Below are 19081 nucleotides of genomic sequence, written 5' to 3'. Positions count from 1 at the left end.
TTCATAGTAAAATATATATTTGGTCTTATGTTGACAAGAAACATCAAAGCTCTAATCAATTGTCAGTAAAAAGAAGGATTTGCTAGATCTAGCCCTACGACTTTACCACATAACTTCTTGAAGTTTGCCTCTATCGGTGCGCCCATCATTAGAGACATTTTGAGGTCAAAAATAGGTCTCAAAACAAAAATGTACAACGAAAATCAACTTTATAAGAACCAATAGGATTCAAGATGATGATTCACCCTTTTTGAGTAAAAAAGGTTAAAAGATTAAAAAAAAAATTAAAAAAGCTACTTTTTCAACTTATCTTCCTACATTTTTACTCAAATTTCAAGTGGGAGTGCTCGTTGGATGCATAAATTAATTCTTCATCCAAAGAGTACCCATGTTGCATACTTTTGATGGACCTTGCTACATGAAAAATAAGAAATACATGAAAAAAATGTGATTACCCATGTTGCATACTTTCGACGGACCCTTCTACATGAAAAATAAGAAATACATGAAATGGGTACTCCTTAGATGAAGAATTAAATTATGCATCCAACAAATGCTCTCGCTTGAAATTTGAGTAAAACCATAGGGAGATAAATTGAAAATACAAGTTGAAATAGTAGTTTTTTTCTCTTTTGCCTCTAAAATTTGATGATGTAATCTAATCTTATTTTATTATTTCCACTATTCTTTTATAATATTCCTTAGGAGGCCCATTTTAGACCTCAAAATTTCTCTAATGGGAATTACAATCCACCATCCCAAATCTCTCCAAGATGTTTGACAACATATTTTCCTTTGCTAACCAAAATATCTCCAGGTCCATGCCACACCTCTAAGCCCAGGAAATAGTGCATCAACCCAAGACCTTTCATCTCAAATTCGAAGGCAAACTCCCTCTTACATTGGATGATCAGATACTACTCCTGTCAAGAATAAGTCGTCAACATATAAAACCAAAAACAAAGACATATGTTGGACAATGTTCAAGTAGAGGTTCGGATCAGCATTATTTTTGGTGAATCCCAGCTTCATTAGGTATCCATCAATCCGAGCATGTAGAATTTCCTTGAAATTTTTCTATTGCTTGAATGAACAAATTTGAAACTAATTTATAACATCAAGACACAATTTCTCTACTAATTTGCAGTGGAATAGAACAGAATTAAAAACACATTCACACAATACAATAACACAAAATTTTCTAAGTAACCAAATTGGAGAAACCCTCTGTTAGTTGTAAAAATTTTATTGACAAAGTTTAAGTAAATAGAGTTATTACAAGGAAAATTGTTTCTCTAGAGAACAAGCTTGTTTTCCCTGTTAGTACTTAGGTTGAAACCTACTTGGAAGAACCCTATCCTTAGTTCCTAAATCCTTGCGTTGGTCCTGGAAATTTCCTCCTATTTCCTAGCGCACAAGAGTCTCCTATTTCCTAGGAATTTCTCCTATTTCCTAGCGCACACTAGTAAGAATTTTCTCTACCAAAAACTGCATATAGGTCTCTCCTTCACACTCTTCCTAGCTTTGCTAGCTCACATACAAAAATCGTGCTCAACAATTATGATTACAATTGTGTCTTTCGACCTCCTTATAAGCAATTTGACTCATCTAATTCTGGCAAGTTTATTTTTGGAACTTGGTCTTGTGATTGCCTAGTTAACTGAGCCCAAATGACTCATGTAACTCGTCCTAGCCACAAATAAACACTGAGACTTATCACTTGTCCTTTTTCAAATCTAACTTGCACTATGAGACAAACAAATTGAGCCTCCAACTATACGCATGAGTAAAACAGCGCCATGAACTCCTCCTAATTTATAGGAACTCGAGCATGCTAAGGAAAACTAATCATGAGGTCTTATTGAATAAGAAACAAGTTAAGAAACCTTTCTCGCTACTACATTCAACACTCCCTCTTAGCAAGGAAAGGATTCTATACAACTCCCAACTTATCTCTAAAATGAACAAAATTGCTTCTTGCCAATGCCTTGGTTAAGATATATGATCTCTACTCCTCTATTGGAATGTACGGTAGATTCATTATCCCTTTCTACACCCAATCTCTAAGATGATGATACCTGATCTCGATATGCTTTGAGTGATAATGAAACACTAGGTTCTCAGAGATCTTGATGCAACTCTGATTATCAAAGTGTATCACAGTAGGCTCCATCCTTTGTCTAAAAAGTCCCACAAGCAACTTCCTCACCCAAATAGCCTCGTATGCTGCCAAAATGGCAACCATATACTCGGCCTCTATTGAACTAAGTGCAATTGATCTTTGCTTCCTGTTGTACCAAGAAAAAGTTGTTGACCCAATGTTGAAGACGCCACCTAAAGTACTCTTCTAATTTGTGGAGCACCCTTCCCAATATGCATCTGTGAAACCCTCAAGCCTCACTCCATCAACATGTCTGTACCACAATCCATAATATGTTGTGCCTCTGAGATATATCAACACATACTTCGCAGCAACCCAATGAACTTTGGTCGATTCCAACATGAACTGGCCCAACTGGTTGAGTGCAAAACAAATATCAAGTCGTGTGTTGACCAAGTACATCAACAACTTGATAAGTTTCATGTATATTATAGCATCCACTTGCTCTGCATTACTAGCATTCACCTTCCTCTAGTTTGTGACTAGAGGGATGGCCATGGGCCTGCAATCCTACATATGAAACCTTTGGAGAATCTATGTAGCGTACTTCCCTTGTCCCACGAAATCTCACCATGACCCTACCAAACCTCCAAGCCAAGGAAATAATGCATAAGCCCCATATCCTTCATCTCAAACTCCCTTGCAAGGTCCTCCCTGCAATCCTAAATCAAGTTGCCTACTCCAATCAATATAAGGTCATCAACATAAAGCACTAGAATGAGTGGAAGCAACCCACCAACCATAATGTAGAACAGGTTGGCATCCGCCTCACTCTTAGTGAAGCCCAATCCTTGAAGGTAGTTGTCAATACGAGTGTACCATGCTCTCGGAGCCTGCTTGAGCCCATAAAGAGATCTCTTCACCTGCACACATGTGTGTCCCCACTGAATTGCTCAAACCCCTATGGTTGCTCCATATAAATCTCCTCCTTAACCACTATGTTGAGTAATGATGTCTTCACGTCCATTTGGTGGATCTTCCACCTCATTTATGCTACAAGTGCCAGAATAGTCATAATGGATCAATATCGTGCTACTGGGGCAAAGGTCTCATCATATTCTATGCGCTCAATCTGTGAGAAGCCCTTGGCCACAAACTTGACCTTGTACTTCTCCACACTCCCATCTGCTCCATGTTTCACTTTGTATACCCAACATGAGACAACTACTTATTTACCCTCGAGTCGTGGCACAATCTTCCAGACATCATTCTTCATGATGGAGGAATATTCCTCCACCATGGCATCTTGTCAAACCCGTTGAGAGGGTTCCTCCTTATAAGAAGAAGGCTCAATGGCCACCAACTCTGTCATCAGTGCCATATAACTTGTGTATCTTTGTAGCTACTTTCTCTTCTTGAACATGGTACTAGGAGCTTCAACCTACTCCTGAGCCTCCTGAATCAACCTGTCAGCCCACTTGGCTCTCTTCCTCCTTGTGATAGGAGTTTCCAACTTAGCAGTTGTCTACTCTCATATTGGTCTCTTCTCCTCATCACCCTGTTGTGTGGGCCTCTTGTCACATGGCTGAGACTCAATCAATGATCTTCATTGAGGCTCCTCCTGGGGAGCGAGTAGCTCCTCCATCTCAGGTACTACAACTTTCTCTTTCTCTAAGGACTCCCTCAGAGCTCTGGAGTCCTCAAACCTCACATCTTGCCTGAGAATTGTTTTCTTGAGTCCTAGTAGATACACCCTGTATGTCTGAGTTGTTTCACTGTACCAAACGAAAATACCCTTTTCTATTATGACCTCCAACTTGGTCCTGTTATCTTTGGACACATGGAAATAAACTTTTGTGCCAAAGATCCAAAAGTGTGAAACATCGGGATTCTTCCCTGTGAAAGCCTCCTGTGGGGTAACCCGTCTAAGAACTTTGTGTGGACTAATATATTTCAGAAATTCTTCAGTTTTGCATGTTTTTGCCCACAAGAACATAGCCAATCCTTGATCATGCAACATGGCCTTGGCCACTCCAATTATATTGTGGCTCTTCCTCTAAGCCACCCTATTCTGTTGAGGATTACGGGGTTCTATCAGCGCTCTCCTAATGCCCTCCTTCACACACAACTCCTTAAAGTCGTTGGAGACATATTCTCCACCATTGTCACTCCTCACTTCCTTGATATTCTTCCCGATCTGGTTTTCTACCAAGGCCTTAAACTCCATGAACTTGGTTAAGACCTCATCTTTCTTCTTCATGAAAAATATCCAAGTTTTCCAAGAATAATCATCAAAGAAAGTAACATAATACATGTGTCCCATAAGAGACGGAGAAGCGAAGGGCTCACACACATCTAAATGCACCAGCGCCAAAATCCCTTTGGCTCTGTTGTCTTGGCCTTGGAAGGAAGACTTGGCATACTTGGCAAGTGTGCACCCCTTGCACACTCCACTCTTGCAAAAACTGCATGTTGGTAACCATGTGGCAATCTACTGAAGAAACTTCAGCGCCTAATGATGCAAGTGTCCCATGAGTCTGTGCCAAAGTTCTACAATATCTCTACTCTACTCACCACTTGCCTTATTACACAAGTCTCCACCTACAACTTGTAAAGTTTCTTCATTCTCACACCTATCTGCGTCACTAATAGAAGCTAAGTGCTTGAGTTATGCCTTACCTCTATTGAAGATGACATCATATCCCTTTTCCACTAAAACAAGGTTCTTCTTCAATCCCAGAACATAGAGGAAATCTATGAGATGGAGAGAGCTCTCAGACTCCCTCTCAAAGTTGAGAGTCTCAACTCCATTGGTCGCACATTTGCCATTATCTCCAAGCTTGATATGAACCTACATGTCCTTCTCCTCCAGCTGGTTGAAATACTCCTTATTCTTGGTCATGTGGAAAGAGGCTCATGAATCAATATACCACGTGTTGTTGCCTATTGAGCTTGCCATGCAATTTATCAATGAGAAATCCTTCTCGAACTAAGAATCAAACCCATCTACCTTCGCTGATGCAGCCACATACTCCTTATTCGACCCCTTCTTCTTCTAATTAGGACACTTAGTAGCATAGTGCACGAATTCATGGCAATGAAAGCACTTGATCTTACTTAGATCCTTCTTCTTCTTCTCACCCTTGTGACTAGACTCAGCCTTCCCTTTACCTTTCTTGCCCTTGGCCTTGCCTACAAGAGAAAAATTCTCCTCGTCCTCAGTCCTTTTCGATCTACCATCTCAAGTTCCTCTTTGGATCTCCTCTTGAACACAGTCAGTCCATAACCTTTTCCAACAGGATAAATTTTCTCTACCATTGACAACATCTTGGAACCCATACCAAGACTTGTGAAGTCCCAGTAAGGAAAAAATCACAAGGTCATGATCAAATACTGCCACGCCCACACCACTCAGCTCATCTCGAACCTAAGAGAACTTAGAAAGATATTGCACAATGTGTTGATAAATCTAGGGCAATGAGATCATATTTTTATTATATTGGTTTCTCTTTTCTTTTGATAGATGCCTGTGATTTCTTAATTAAGTTCTTCTTCTTCTTCCTATAGTTATTATTTCTCTGTTCATCAAACATCTATCAAAACCATAAAACCAAGGAGACACGAAATGTAGGCACTCTGCCAAGGAAAAACCCCTATGTATGGGAAAACCCAGTAAAGAACTCTTCCTTCAATAGATTCAAAATAAGTTGAGATGACCAAGACCCTTATTACCTAGACCAAAGACTCCTTCCATCCATCAAGCCAACCTTGTTCCTAACTGTACTCAACACTTTGTTTCTACAAAGATGTGATATCTCAGTCATGTAACACTTTGGTCCTTCAATGTTGTGATACCTCAATTCGTTCCTATGACCATATCGAGCTTTGGTCTGTAGTATTGACAGGCTTCGGTGCTATGCTTCAGTCCATAATAGTGTCATGCTTCAGTCCTATAATAGTGTCATGCGTGGTCTTGTAATAGCTTAGTGTATTGGCCCTATAACCACCGAATACTTCGACCTTGTAAAGGATATGAATCATCCTTCTTCGATGTCTCCGTTATCTACCTGAACTTGATTCTTCATCTCCCAGTTGAGTTGAGTTCACATGGGTATTTATAGTTGTTTCTAACTGTAAATGAGTCGACATGAATAATTTGTGGAATCTGACTTGTAGAGGATCAATCTAGAGGCTAACTTGCAAGGTGACTTGATGGAGGAGGTTTTGACATGACAAAATAGATTTTTATCTTTGACACCATGAACCCAAGAAGGGCCAAACTCCATGTGGGTCGGCTTATTTATGGCAGCTGATATTTTTATTGGATCCCTCTCGTCGAGAGGTGTAGGATTGATCCAAAGATCATCCGATTCCGATAAGTATTTATGGAGATATGAATTTATTTTGTTTATGTAATTATTATCAAGCCGACCAGCTCTTATGTAGGCTCTAGAAGCCCAACCGACGTGTTTATTCATCACCCTCATTTTAGTATAAATATAAGAGGATTTGATGTCATTTAGAAACACTCTTTAGGTGATCTCCTCTCCACGTCTGGGTTTTTGGAGAAGGGGAAAACGCTAAGAGTATTTCCTATGATGCCCTAGTTCTAACGCACAACAATACACAGTAAACGTAATGAAATATACACAGCCATGGTAGATGGAAGCCGCAGTAGAAGGGAGCCACAGTAAATGGAAGCTGTTGTGATACATTGCCCTAAGCCGCAGTCAACGTGAGAATCTGCCCCTGAAGAGCTGCAGTCATAACACGCAATTCACGGGCAATGACACAACGCAGCAACAGATACATATATACGCTATCATGGCAATATCTGATATGATGTTCAAGGTGACACGCAGTTCATATGTAGTCATGGTAATATCTAATATGCCATTAATGGTGACACGCAGCTCATATGCAGTCATGTTAATATTTGATATGTCGTTTCATGTTAATATTTGATATGCCGTTTCATGTTAATATTTGATATGCTGTTTCATGTTAATATCTGATATGCTATTCATGGTGAAACCCTATTGCAGTAAGGGTAACAACAAATCCACAGTCAATATATGAAGCCATGGTTGTTCTCGTAGTCAATGAAGAAATAGAATCCACGTGAACCTTGGACACAGGTATATACGCACAACCATGATACAGCACACAGGTAATTACGTATAAAGTATTGGCACATAAAGGACCGATCTTTGAATGTATATCGCATAGGTATAGAGCCGCAGGCATATATATTATAAAGGTTTAACATATGCACACAGGAGGACACAGGAAGTATATACGCACAACCATGATACAGCACACAGGTAATTACGTATAAAGTATTGGCACATAAAGGACCAATCTTTGAATGTATATCGCATAGGTGTAGAGTCGCAGGCATATATATTATAAAGGTTTAACATATGCACACAGGAGGACGCAGCAAGTATATACGCACAACCATGATACAGCACACAGGAGGACGCAGGAAGTATATACGCACAACCATGATACAGTCACACAGGTAATTACGTATATATGCACAGCATTCACGTATGATATAGTCACGCAGGAAGTATATACGTAGAGACAATACGCAGGCCATGAAACATGATACGTAGGTCATACACAGATGTTGGAAATGGCTATACTATATTCATGGGCAGAAAGAGTAATCTGGCCGCAATCAAGTTTGAATTAAGGCAGCAGCAAGGTCACATTGGTTAACCATCTCGGATGTCTCCGAGATACCATCATAACCTAACCTAGGAGTTGTGGTGAGAACGATGTGGTAATACCTATAGCTGCCCTATCACAATGAACATCAATGATAGAATGCCATATGTTAAGGCAGCTGCATGATGATGATGCATATTAGTATTGGGCAACATGAAGTTGAATGATGATCATGGACATGGGCAGCATGATAATCATGATTAATGCAGCATGATGTAGTATGCAGTGGTGCAGCTTGAGAACCTGATGTAGGATGATGATAGGTGAAGGAGTCACCTTGGAGGATCAGTTGAAGCAGAATGTCTTCAACTGATCTCATCGTTATAGAAGATGATCTATGCTCAGAACTAGACAAGTCAAAGTGTTGACTTCTGTTGTAAATGTACTCTCTCTCTTTCTCTGCTGAACTTTGAAGATAAAAGAAGAATTGCTCAAGGGTTTCCCCACACATTGTGGGGTTTGTCCCTGGCTCGCGCCATATCTTGTGTCCTCTTGTCTTGGCTTGTCTTCTGTGATTTTATATTTATGTTCTATCTGCAGTTTATTGTAATGTTGATGTGATTGCTAACTGTGAAAATTTAAATAAATTGCTCTAGCATAGAACATGCCTAAACTTAACGTGGTATCAAAGCTGAGGTAAAGACAATGCCCAAGCAAGAGTGAAAGAGCAATCACCAAAGACAGTTGGGACAAGACAAAAGGATCAATGGGTTCCTCATAAGTCACCTAGGGTGAAGTTGAAGCAGAGAATGTTATTACAATGGCGCAGCAAAACTTCTGATGGCATCACTTCATTGGGAAGTTCAGATCTAAGGGTAGGAAGGAAAGGTAGATGTCTTGGTTATGAGTTCGGCCCTTATGCGAAGGAGTGCCCGAATGACAGAGATGCGGGTCATCAAAGACAATGGTCGACTCTTCCACGAAAGCAAGGAACCCCAAAATCTCTTTTATGTACCTGATTGAACCTGATGTCCATCTCGGAAATGGAAGTCAAAGGTTACAAGGTGGCACTTATCGATGGAAAGGTACGTGTTTGAAAATAGATCTTTTAAAGATGTTTTTGAGTTCAGGGTTGTATCAAGTTGCAGGAAGTCCACTGGGGACCATGTCCATTGACTCAGCACCGGAGGTCTGTGAGTCAAATGGTGACTAGGATGCCTGAATTCAAAAGGAAGCATGAAGGTACATGTCTGAAATGTACCAAAGGAAAATATTATAGGGTACCATTCCCCTCATGCAGTAGGTTCACAGGTTTGGAACAACCCGAGGAGTTTGAGAATCATGATCAAGGAATCTCATGTATACAGGTGGAAGAAAGCCCTCTATGGCTTGAAGAAAAACACCTCAGGCATAGTATGAGAGGATTGATAGCTGTCTAATGCAGCTGAGATTCACTAGGAGTGAAACCGATCCAAACCATTACTCGAAGGTTGTGGATGATAAACCTCTCGTACCAGCACCTATGTCTGACAGGTGCAAACCCTCTCATTTATAGGAGACAGAGGGAGTTGGATTCGGAATGTGGGAAGATAAGCTGCAAGCTTGTGACTGCCTCGAGGATCTTAACTTTCAGAAGTTATAATGTAATGATGTCAGACCAGATTTGGGAAATGCCTTTGAGTTTCACAAACTCATTCGCATTGATGTTCTTGGAGAACCTTCATTCGAACATATGTGTTGCAGTTAGCATGGTGAGCTCATATTTGGTTGGGCCTCACTGGATTGGTACCAAGAATATTCTGAGATATCTTCAGGGGCACAATCTCTCATGGATTGAGATACACTGCCGAAAATATGAAACCACATGATTATTCGAATGATGAGTGGGCAAGTAGTGTGGAGGATCACTAGAGCACTTTTCAGTGTTGGTTCTCTTTGGATTTTGCTTCGATGCAGGAAGCAGAAGTCGGTCACTATAAGCACCGCCAAGACCGGAATACATGGCTATGAGTATGATCTTGTATGAAGCTGCATGGTTGCGGAATTTCTTAGCTGTTTTCGATTATTGAGGAATCCTGTATTCGACAATTGCTCCAGCGAACAGACATCAGATACTGCCTTATCTGGGATATGGAAAGTCGATGAGCAAGGAGGCTCCATTGCACTGAGATGATATACAGGTCGCTAAAGCCCCAGGGGAAAGATCAAATTTGTGATTTTCCCGAATGACTTGGAGTCATCAAGAGACCTTTGTAAAAGGGTCCTGCATGTTGCATACATTGAGCTCTAGGAGCTCTATGGGGCTTACAGAATCTACTGGAGCAACATACGACCACAGGGTGACTCACCCTCCCCTGGTGGTGCGCACTGAAACAAGATGATTCGCTCTCTTGTGTAGCAGGATGATTAGTTCTCCTGTGAGGCCTGGATTGATGTGTTCTCCATGGCGATTGTAGCAGGATCGATGTGTTCTCCTGTGAGGCCTGGATTGATGTGTTCTCCATGGCAGCCTGGATTGATGTGTTCTCCATGGCGATTGTAGCAGGATTGATGTGTTCTCCTATGAGGACAGGATTGATTAAGTTCTCCTGTCGAGGCATCCTACCCATGCAGTCTGGGACTCATGGGAAGCACCTCTCATTTGATCAATGAGCAGGGAAATGAAGTTAGGGACCATAGTAGTACCGACGGACGCATCGTTGTATCTACCGTACTCCCTACGCTAGGATGTCCTCCATTCATCTGGGATCAATGATACTGGTCTGGGACCAGTGGTAGGAGTTGTACATGCTATGACGCTGACTTTGGGTCGGCTGAGACTGGTCTGGGACCAGTGGTACATACTCCGAGACTGACTTCGTGTCAGTGCAGTACTGGTCTGGGACCAGTGAGAGTGGTACATACTATGACGCTGACTTCGGGTCGGTTGAGACTGGTCTGGGACCAGTGGTACACTCTCTGAGACTGCGATACTGGTCTGGGACCAGTGGTAGGAGTGGTACTTACTATGAAGCTGACTTCGGGTCAGTTGAGACTGGTCTGGGACTAGTGGTATGCACTCTGAGACTGACTTCAGGTCAGTGGAGAATGATATGACTCATTCTCGATCAATTCTTCTTCTTCATAGTTCAGCGGAGATGAGCAGAGCATAGCAGAGCCAGTAGAGCTGAGCAGAGCAGAGCCAGCAGAGCCAGCAGCGCTGAGCAGAGCAGAGCTAGCAGAGCCAGCAGCGCTGAGCAGAGCATAGCCGAGCCAGCAGAGCAGAGCAAAGCCAGCAGAGCTGAGTAGAGCCAGCAGAGCTAGGCAGAGTAGTGCAAGGCACTAATGGCAGAGATAATACAGTGGGACATATGGATCAGCAGATGGAGTTCCCCCTAGTTGAGAGGGAGTGTTAAATTGGCAACTAGGGCCAAACTCCATGTGGGTCGGCTTATTTATGGCAGCTGATATTTTTATTGGATCCCTCTCGTCGAGAGGTGTAGGATTGATCCAAAGATCATCCGATTCCGATAAGTATTTATGGAGATATGAATTTATTTTGTTTATGTAATTATTATCAAGCTGACCAGCTCTTATGTAGGCTCTAGAAGCCCAACCGACGTGTTTATTCATCACCCTCATTTTAGTATAAATATAAGAGGATTTGATGTCATTTAGAAACACTCTTTAGGTGATCTCCTCTCCACGTCTGGGTTTTTGGAGAAGGGGAAAATGCTAAGAGTATTTCCTATGATGCCCTAGTTCTAACGCACAACAATACACAGTAAACGTAATGAAATATACACAGCCATGGTAGATGGAAGCCGCAGTAGAAGGGAGCCACAGTAAATGGAAGCTGTTGTGATACATTGCCCTAAGCCGCAGTCAACGTGGGAATCTGACCCTGAAGAGCTGCAGTCATAACACGCAATTCACGGGCAATGACACAACGCAACAACAGATACATATATACGCTGTCATGGCAATATCTGATATGATGTTCAAGGTGACACGCAGTTCATATGTAGTCATGGTAATATCTGATATGCCATTAATGGTGACACGCAGCTCATACGCAGTCATGTTAATATTTGATATGTCGTTTCATGTTAATATTTGATATGTCGTTTCATGTTAATATTTGATATGTTGTTTCATGTTAATATATGATATGCTATTCATGGTGAAACCCTATTGCAGTAAGGGTAACAACAAATCCGCAGTCAATATATGAAGCCATAGTTGTTCTCGTAGTCAATGAAGAAATAGAATCCACGTGAACCTTGGACACAGGTATATACGCACAACCATGATACAGCACACAGGTAATTACGTATAAAGTATTGGCACATAAAGGACCGATCTTTGAATGTATATCGCATAGGTATAGAGCCGCAGGCATATATATTATAATGGTTTAACATATGCACACAGGAGGACGCAGGAAGTATATATGCACAACCATGATACAACACACAGGTAATTACGTATAAAGTATTGGCACATAAAGGACCGATCTTTGAATGTATATCGCATAGGTGTAGAGCCGCAGGCATATATATTATAAAGGTTTAACATATGCACACAGGAGGACGCAGCAAGTATATACGCACAACCATGATACAGCACACAGGAGGACGCAGGAAGTATATACGCACCACCATGATACAGTCACACAGGTAATTACGTATATATGCACAGCATTCACGTATGATATAGTCACGCAGGAAGTATATACGCAGAGACAATACGCAGGCCATGAAACATGATACGTAGGTCATACACAGATGTTGGAAATGGCTATACTATATTCATGGGCAGAAAGAGTAATCTGGCCGCAATCAAGTTTGAATTAAGGCAGCAGCAAGGTCACGTTGGTTAACCATCTCGGATGTCTCCGAGATACCATCATAACCTAACCTAGGAGTTGTGGTGAGAACGATGTGGTAATACCTGTAGCTGCCCTATCACAATGAACAGCAATGATAGAATGCCATATGTTAAGGCAGCTGCATGATGATGATGCACATTAGTATGGGCAGCATGAAGTTGAATGATGATCATGGACATGGGCAGCATGATAATCATGATTAGTGCAGCATGATGCAGTATGCAGTGGTGCAGCTTGAGAACCTGATGTAGGATGATGATAGGTGAAGGAGTCACCTTGGAGGATCAGTTGAAGCAGAATGTCTTCAACTGATCTCATCGTTATAGAAGATGATCTATGCTCAGAACTAGACAAGTCAAAGTGTTGACTTCTGTTGTAAATGTACTCTCTCTCTTTCTCTGCTGAACTTTGAAGATAAAAGAAGAATTGATCAAGGGTTTCCCCACACATTGTGGGGTTTGTCCCTGGCTCGCGCCATATCTTGTGTCCTCTTGTCTTGGCTTGTCTTCTGCGATTTTATATTTATGTTCTATCTGCAGTTTATTGTAATGTTGATGTGATTGCTAACTGTGAAAATTTAAATAAATTGCTCTAGCATAGAACATACCTAAACTTAACAATAATTTGTGGAATCTGACTTGTAGAGGATCAATCTAGAGGCTAACTTGCAAGGTGACTTGATGGAGGAGGTTTTGACATGACAAAATAGATTTTTATCTTTGACACCATGAACCCAAGAAGGGATTCTTACATAATAAATTTGACTTTGACTTAAACAAAAATCCTAGAAGCCTACAATGGAGGCTTGACATATGACTATTGACCCAAGCATGAAATCCATGCTTTAATAAGTCAATTTAATAATAATAATAATAATAAAATTTGACAAATATGTTACATCGTGACTCAGGTACAATTATGAAGACCGACACTAGTTGCATTCATCAACACTCCCTCTTAACTAGGGAGGTATTCATAATTACATACACATGAAGTTACATGGAAGATCTCAAAATGAAATGAACTACGAAGAGTTCCAGCACACTCGGTGCTACGGACTAGATACTTGACTAGGGTAATCTATATGAGTGGGACTAAGATGGACTCGCAAGCTTTCATCCATTCTAAGTACCATGATGCTTACTAGCTCTACCATCAACCCATGGATCTAGGTGTGTATCCAAGGTTGAAGCTCACCACCCTCTCTCTTCTGGATCTAGAAATCAACACATAGGTCGTCCAGATGTCCTCCCAAGCATCTTGCCATAAGATGCTTCAGCTCTTCTTATAAACTAAGCCAGATATATCCATTTGTCCAAGTATGCTTCCAAAGTGTTCAATCTTCTAGTGGAGAGATTCTACATGTACAAACACAACCCTAATCAGTAAACTTTCAAATATACATATATAAGTAAACACAAACCTTCGAGGCCCTCATTCATTCGAATGTTACTTATATCATCATCAAGTAGGAAGTTTTCTTCTTTCACTTCTTCAACAACACCAAATACAACCTTGGTAGTTCTCAAGTCTTTTTTTTCAACTTCATGAATCACAAACATTCATCTGTAGTAAATTTAGCTTCATTCTTTCTTCAAGGTATTTACGATCATAATGTGCCCTCCCTCCCAAGTAGGGAGGCATACCCTTTCTTCTATCCAGGCTCCCTCTCAACACAACAGCTTCCTTCTTTTATAACATAGGAGAGACTTACAATCTTTCAAGGCTTTATTTATTTCTCATGTTATCAAGGTCATCTTGATCATCATCACTCTTCTAACTTCCTTCATCATTCTCACCATTATTATATCTTCGAGCATCCTCAACATCTTGAAGATCATGTACCTGCAAAACTCTAATAGCAAGTACAACCAAATACAAATATATAGAAGCATTAAAATGGAAGCATTAAGTCATTCAAACTTTAGATATCAGATACTTAAACCTAGTTAGGTTCATAGCTACATCCTTTTTACATACTAGACTTTAACTTCTTGTTAGGGTTTTGTCATAAATCCTAGACTTCATCTTCAAAACGTAAAGCCTTAATTAGCAACCAAATCAAGTTAGCAATCAATCATAATACTATACATCTAGGGTTTCAAGAATATGTATTTAGGACTTTAGATTCTACTAGGGTTTTTTGCAAACCCTAAATCATCAAGAAGTTAGCATACTAGCATATACATATCTAGGGTTTCATCATCATATACTAGAGACTTATATAAATACTTACTTTGGTAAACCCTAGATCAATACATCAGCATTAGATATACAACAATTTCAACGAAGCTTTAGTTTTGATTAAGTGGAAGAAAACATTCCAAGGAATTCATTCTAGGACCTCCTTTTAGATATTGCAAGGGTTTTGTCTAGAAACCCTAAAAATCTAGGGTTTCAATTCATTAGCAATAAACCCTAACTTAAAAGATCTAAGGTTTTGGTTTATTACTAGGACAATAACAACAAACCCTAAAAGACTAGGATTTTTTCATAACAATACCAAAACCCTAAATATTACAAGAATAGACTTTTCATCATTGGTTCTTTATTAACAACCCTAAGAGGACTAGGGTTTCAATATTATTGTCAACATATCCTAAGCAAGGATAGAATTTCATTGTACAAACCCTAAGTAGACTAGGGTTTCATCGACATACCCTTAGGTTAGGGTTTTACAGTGAACCCTAAAGGTTAGGGTTTCATAAACAAAGTAGATAATATGATGGGGGTAGATTCAATCAAGAGATTAATCACCCTAACAAGAATCCTTATGATTCGAAAACCTAGACATGAGAGAGTTAGTAATACCAAGCAGAAAAATTTAAAATGATCATACTTTCAATGAAGAAGACTTTTTACATACCTTGCTTCTTTTACAAACGTTGTAGGGTTTCCTTATTGAAGGACTCCCTCTGCAACAAAGCTTCTTAGTTTCCTTTTGTGAGTGGAGGATTCTTCTTGAAGAACTCCTTTATAATATCAACTTTTTATATGTACCTGTAACATTAGCTTGACAAGTACTACCAAAAATATACAAGTACAAAGCTATGATTTAGGGAATCCCATGAACATAATTCAATTTTTTTCATATACCTTGGACTACTAACTATGAAATACTATTTCTAAGAGGAACAAGCAAATGAAGTTACAAGAACTATCTAGGGTGTATAATCTTAGATATTGTCAATTTTCATTACAATGAAATTTTGTCAAGTAACTAGACCCTTAAAGTAGATTCTTAACTTACCTCAAAATTGTATACCTTCTTATTGGAAAATTAATGCTCCAAAAAGGCTTATTGCTCTTCGTACAAATTGAAAACATTGAAACATAACGTTAGATGACTAAAACATAAAAAGAAATGATAACAATACTTACTTGTATTTGATGAAGATTGTTTTTCCAAGATATGTAGACTAATCTTCAAACTCTGAGCTTCACCAGCTATTAACTGTATATGATTCTCGAGATGCTCAAACAAAACTGCTTTGGGCGTTATAAATTATCACTGAAGGAGGCTTGAATGATAACCAAGAAGTCATCTTCTACAACTCTATTTAGGTTCAGATTTCTTACATATGTAGTTCATAGGTTTGTAGCCTTTATTTCAGGTGTCTCGGCTTTCATATGGAGACTTTAGTTTTGAGATAAATCTTCCTAAATACCATAAATGGTTCGGTCTTGGATTCCTTTGACAAGTGATCCTTATCGTATTTTATAAGGCTTATTTTAATATTCTGAGATGTTGTCATAGGTCTCTAAAATTTTGAATCTCACAGAAAGTTTGGATTTCTTTTATGTGATATTAGATTTTAATTCTTATGCCCAATATTTTGAAATAGAAATCTTCGTTCCTCATGTGTATCAATTCTTAATCACTTCATATCACAGAGAGTTTACTTCATTGGTTATGCATGGATCATGTAGTGATCACTGTAGCTTCCGAAGTGCTTTATATAACTTGACCTTGGCTCCCTTTTAAGAAGAATACGTTACTTGTTTTACATACTCAGCACTGCACTCTTCTTACCGGGATATTCGACCTTTCTTCGGCTAGAGGACTAGCTTCTTGATCCCTTAAAACAAAACCTTTTAGACTCTTCAAAGAACCTCGCTCTATTTGCTCAGGACTTTGGTCTTATCACTATAATTAGGGCTTGTAGACAGGCCCATAATTCGAATCTTCCTTTTCTAGGAGTTGAGCCCTAAGTAAAGGACTTCCTTTCCTCATCTTGTATGCCTTTGTGATCTCCTTCATGCCCTTATGTATGTGAACCAAGCTATGATACCATGTTGAGAAATCTAAGGCAATAAGATCATATCTTTATTATATTGATTTCTCTTTTCTTTTGATATATGCCTGTGATTTCTTAATAAGTTCTTCTTCTTCTTCTTCTTATAGTTATTATTTATTTGTTCATCAAATAGCTATCAAAACCATAAAAACAAGGAGACACCAAATGTAGGCACTCAACCATTGAAAAAACCCTATGGAGGGGAAAACCTAGTCAAGAACTCTTCCTTTAGTAGATTCAAAATAAGTTGAGATGACCAAGACCCTTATTACCTAGACCAAATACTCCTTCCATCCATCAAGTCAACCTTGTTCCTAACTGTACTCAACACTTCATTTCTGCAAAGATGTGATATCTCAGTCCTGTAACACTTTGGTCCTTCAATGTTGTGATACCTCAATTCATTCTTTTGATCATAGCCTTAACAAGCTTTGAGTGCTATGCTTCAATTTGTAATTATGCCATGCTTCGGTCTCGTAACAGTGTCATGCTTCGGTCCTATAATAGCTTAATGTCTCGGCCCTATAATCACCCATTACTTCGACCTTGTAAATTATCTGAATCATCCTTCTTTGTTGTCTTTGCTATCTAGCCGAACTTGATTCTTCATCTCCCAGTTGTGTCGAGCTCACATGGGTATTTATAGTTGATTCTGGCAGTAAATGATCCGACATGAATAATTTGTGGAAGTCGACTTGTAGAGGATCAATATGGAGGCCAACTTGCAAGGTGACTTGATGGAGGAGGTTTTGACATGACAAAACAGATGTTTAACTTTGACACCATGAACCCAAGAAGGGATTATTACATAATAAATTTAACTTTGACTTGAACGAAAATCCTAGAACCCTAAAATGGAGGCTTGACATATGACTATTGACCCGAGCATGAAATATGTGCTTTAATAAGTCAATTTAATAATAATAATAATTCCTTTTGACAAATATATTACATCATGACTCAAGTAAAATTATGAAGTCTGACATTAGTTAAATTATTCAACACAATGGACTCTCATTGTTTCATCTCGATACTCCTTAGCTTCTCCTTGAGAGTAAGCTTCTTAGTGTCACTGGAACTTTGATATAGATCTAAAATAGTCTTGAATGTCTCATAACCTGACCTTTTCTCATGGAAATGAGGAACTATATGATCTTTGACCCCTTCTAGAATAATCCTCCTAGCCTTGACATCATTCTTATTATGTTGGGCCAATTGTCAGGGATCTTGAGGTGGTGGTATAGCATTATTGAAAAATTCTTCCACTCCATTATCCTCCAATATTATCATGATCCTCCCTTCCAAGAGACAAAGTTAGAGGCTCCCTTTAAACAGTAGTCATCTCTCATTCCTTGGTACACCATCCTCCTGATCATCACAAATTGAATCTTTGTTCTCCAAAACTAATATCCTTAGTGTTGGTCTTTATTTTGTTCAGAGCTTTGATACCATGTAGAATTTCCTTGAAATTTTGCTACTTCTTGAATAAACATATATGAAACAAATTTGTAACACCAAGACATAGAATTTCTCTACCAATTTGCAGCAGAATAGAATAGAATTAAAAACACATTCACACGATACGATAACACAAAATTTTCTAGGGAACCCAACTGTAAAATCCCTCTGCTAGCTATAGAAATTTTATTGACAAATTTTGAGCAAATAGAATTATTACAAGGAAAATTGTTTCTCTAGAGAACAAGTTCATTCTCCCTGTTGGTACTTAGCTCCAAACCTGCTTGCAAAAATCCTATCCTTAGCTCCTAAATCCTTGCATTGGTCCTCGAAATTTCCTCCTATTTCCTAGCGCTCATATTTCCTAGGGCACACCAACAAGAATTTTTTCTACCAAAAACTACATATAGGCATCTCCTTCACTCTCTTCCTAGCTCTACTAGCTCACACACAAAACTCGTGCTCAATAACTATGATTACAATTCTATCTTTCGGCCTCCTTATAAGCAATTCGACTCACCTAATTCTGGCAAGTTTATTTTAGGAACTCGGTCTTGTGATTACCTAGTTAATTGAGTCTAACTAGCTCCTGTAACTCGTCCTAGCCACAAATAAACATTGGGACTTGTCACTTGTCCTTTTCCAAATCTAACTTGCATTAGGAGATAAACAAATTGA

Source organism: Pinus tabuliformis, chromosome 3_2 (genome assembly GCF_031772625.1).
Source record: "Pinus tabuliformis cultivar Carrire ecotype Pingquan chromosome 3_2, CPIR1, whole genome shotgun sequence".
Classification (NCBI taxonomy): Eukaryota; Viridiplantae; Streptophyta; class Pinopsida; order Pinales; family Pinaceae; genus Pinus; species Pinus tabuliformis.
This window is presented reverse-complemented; position numbering follows the sequence as displayed.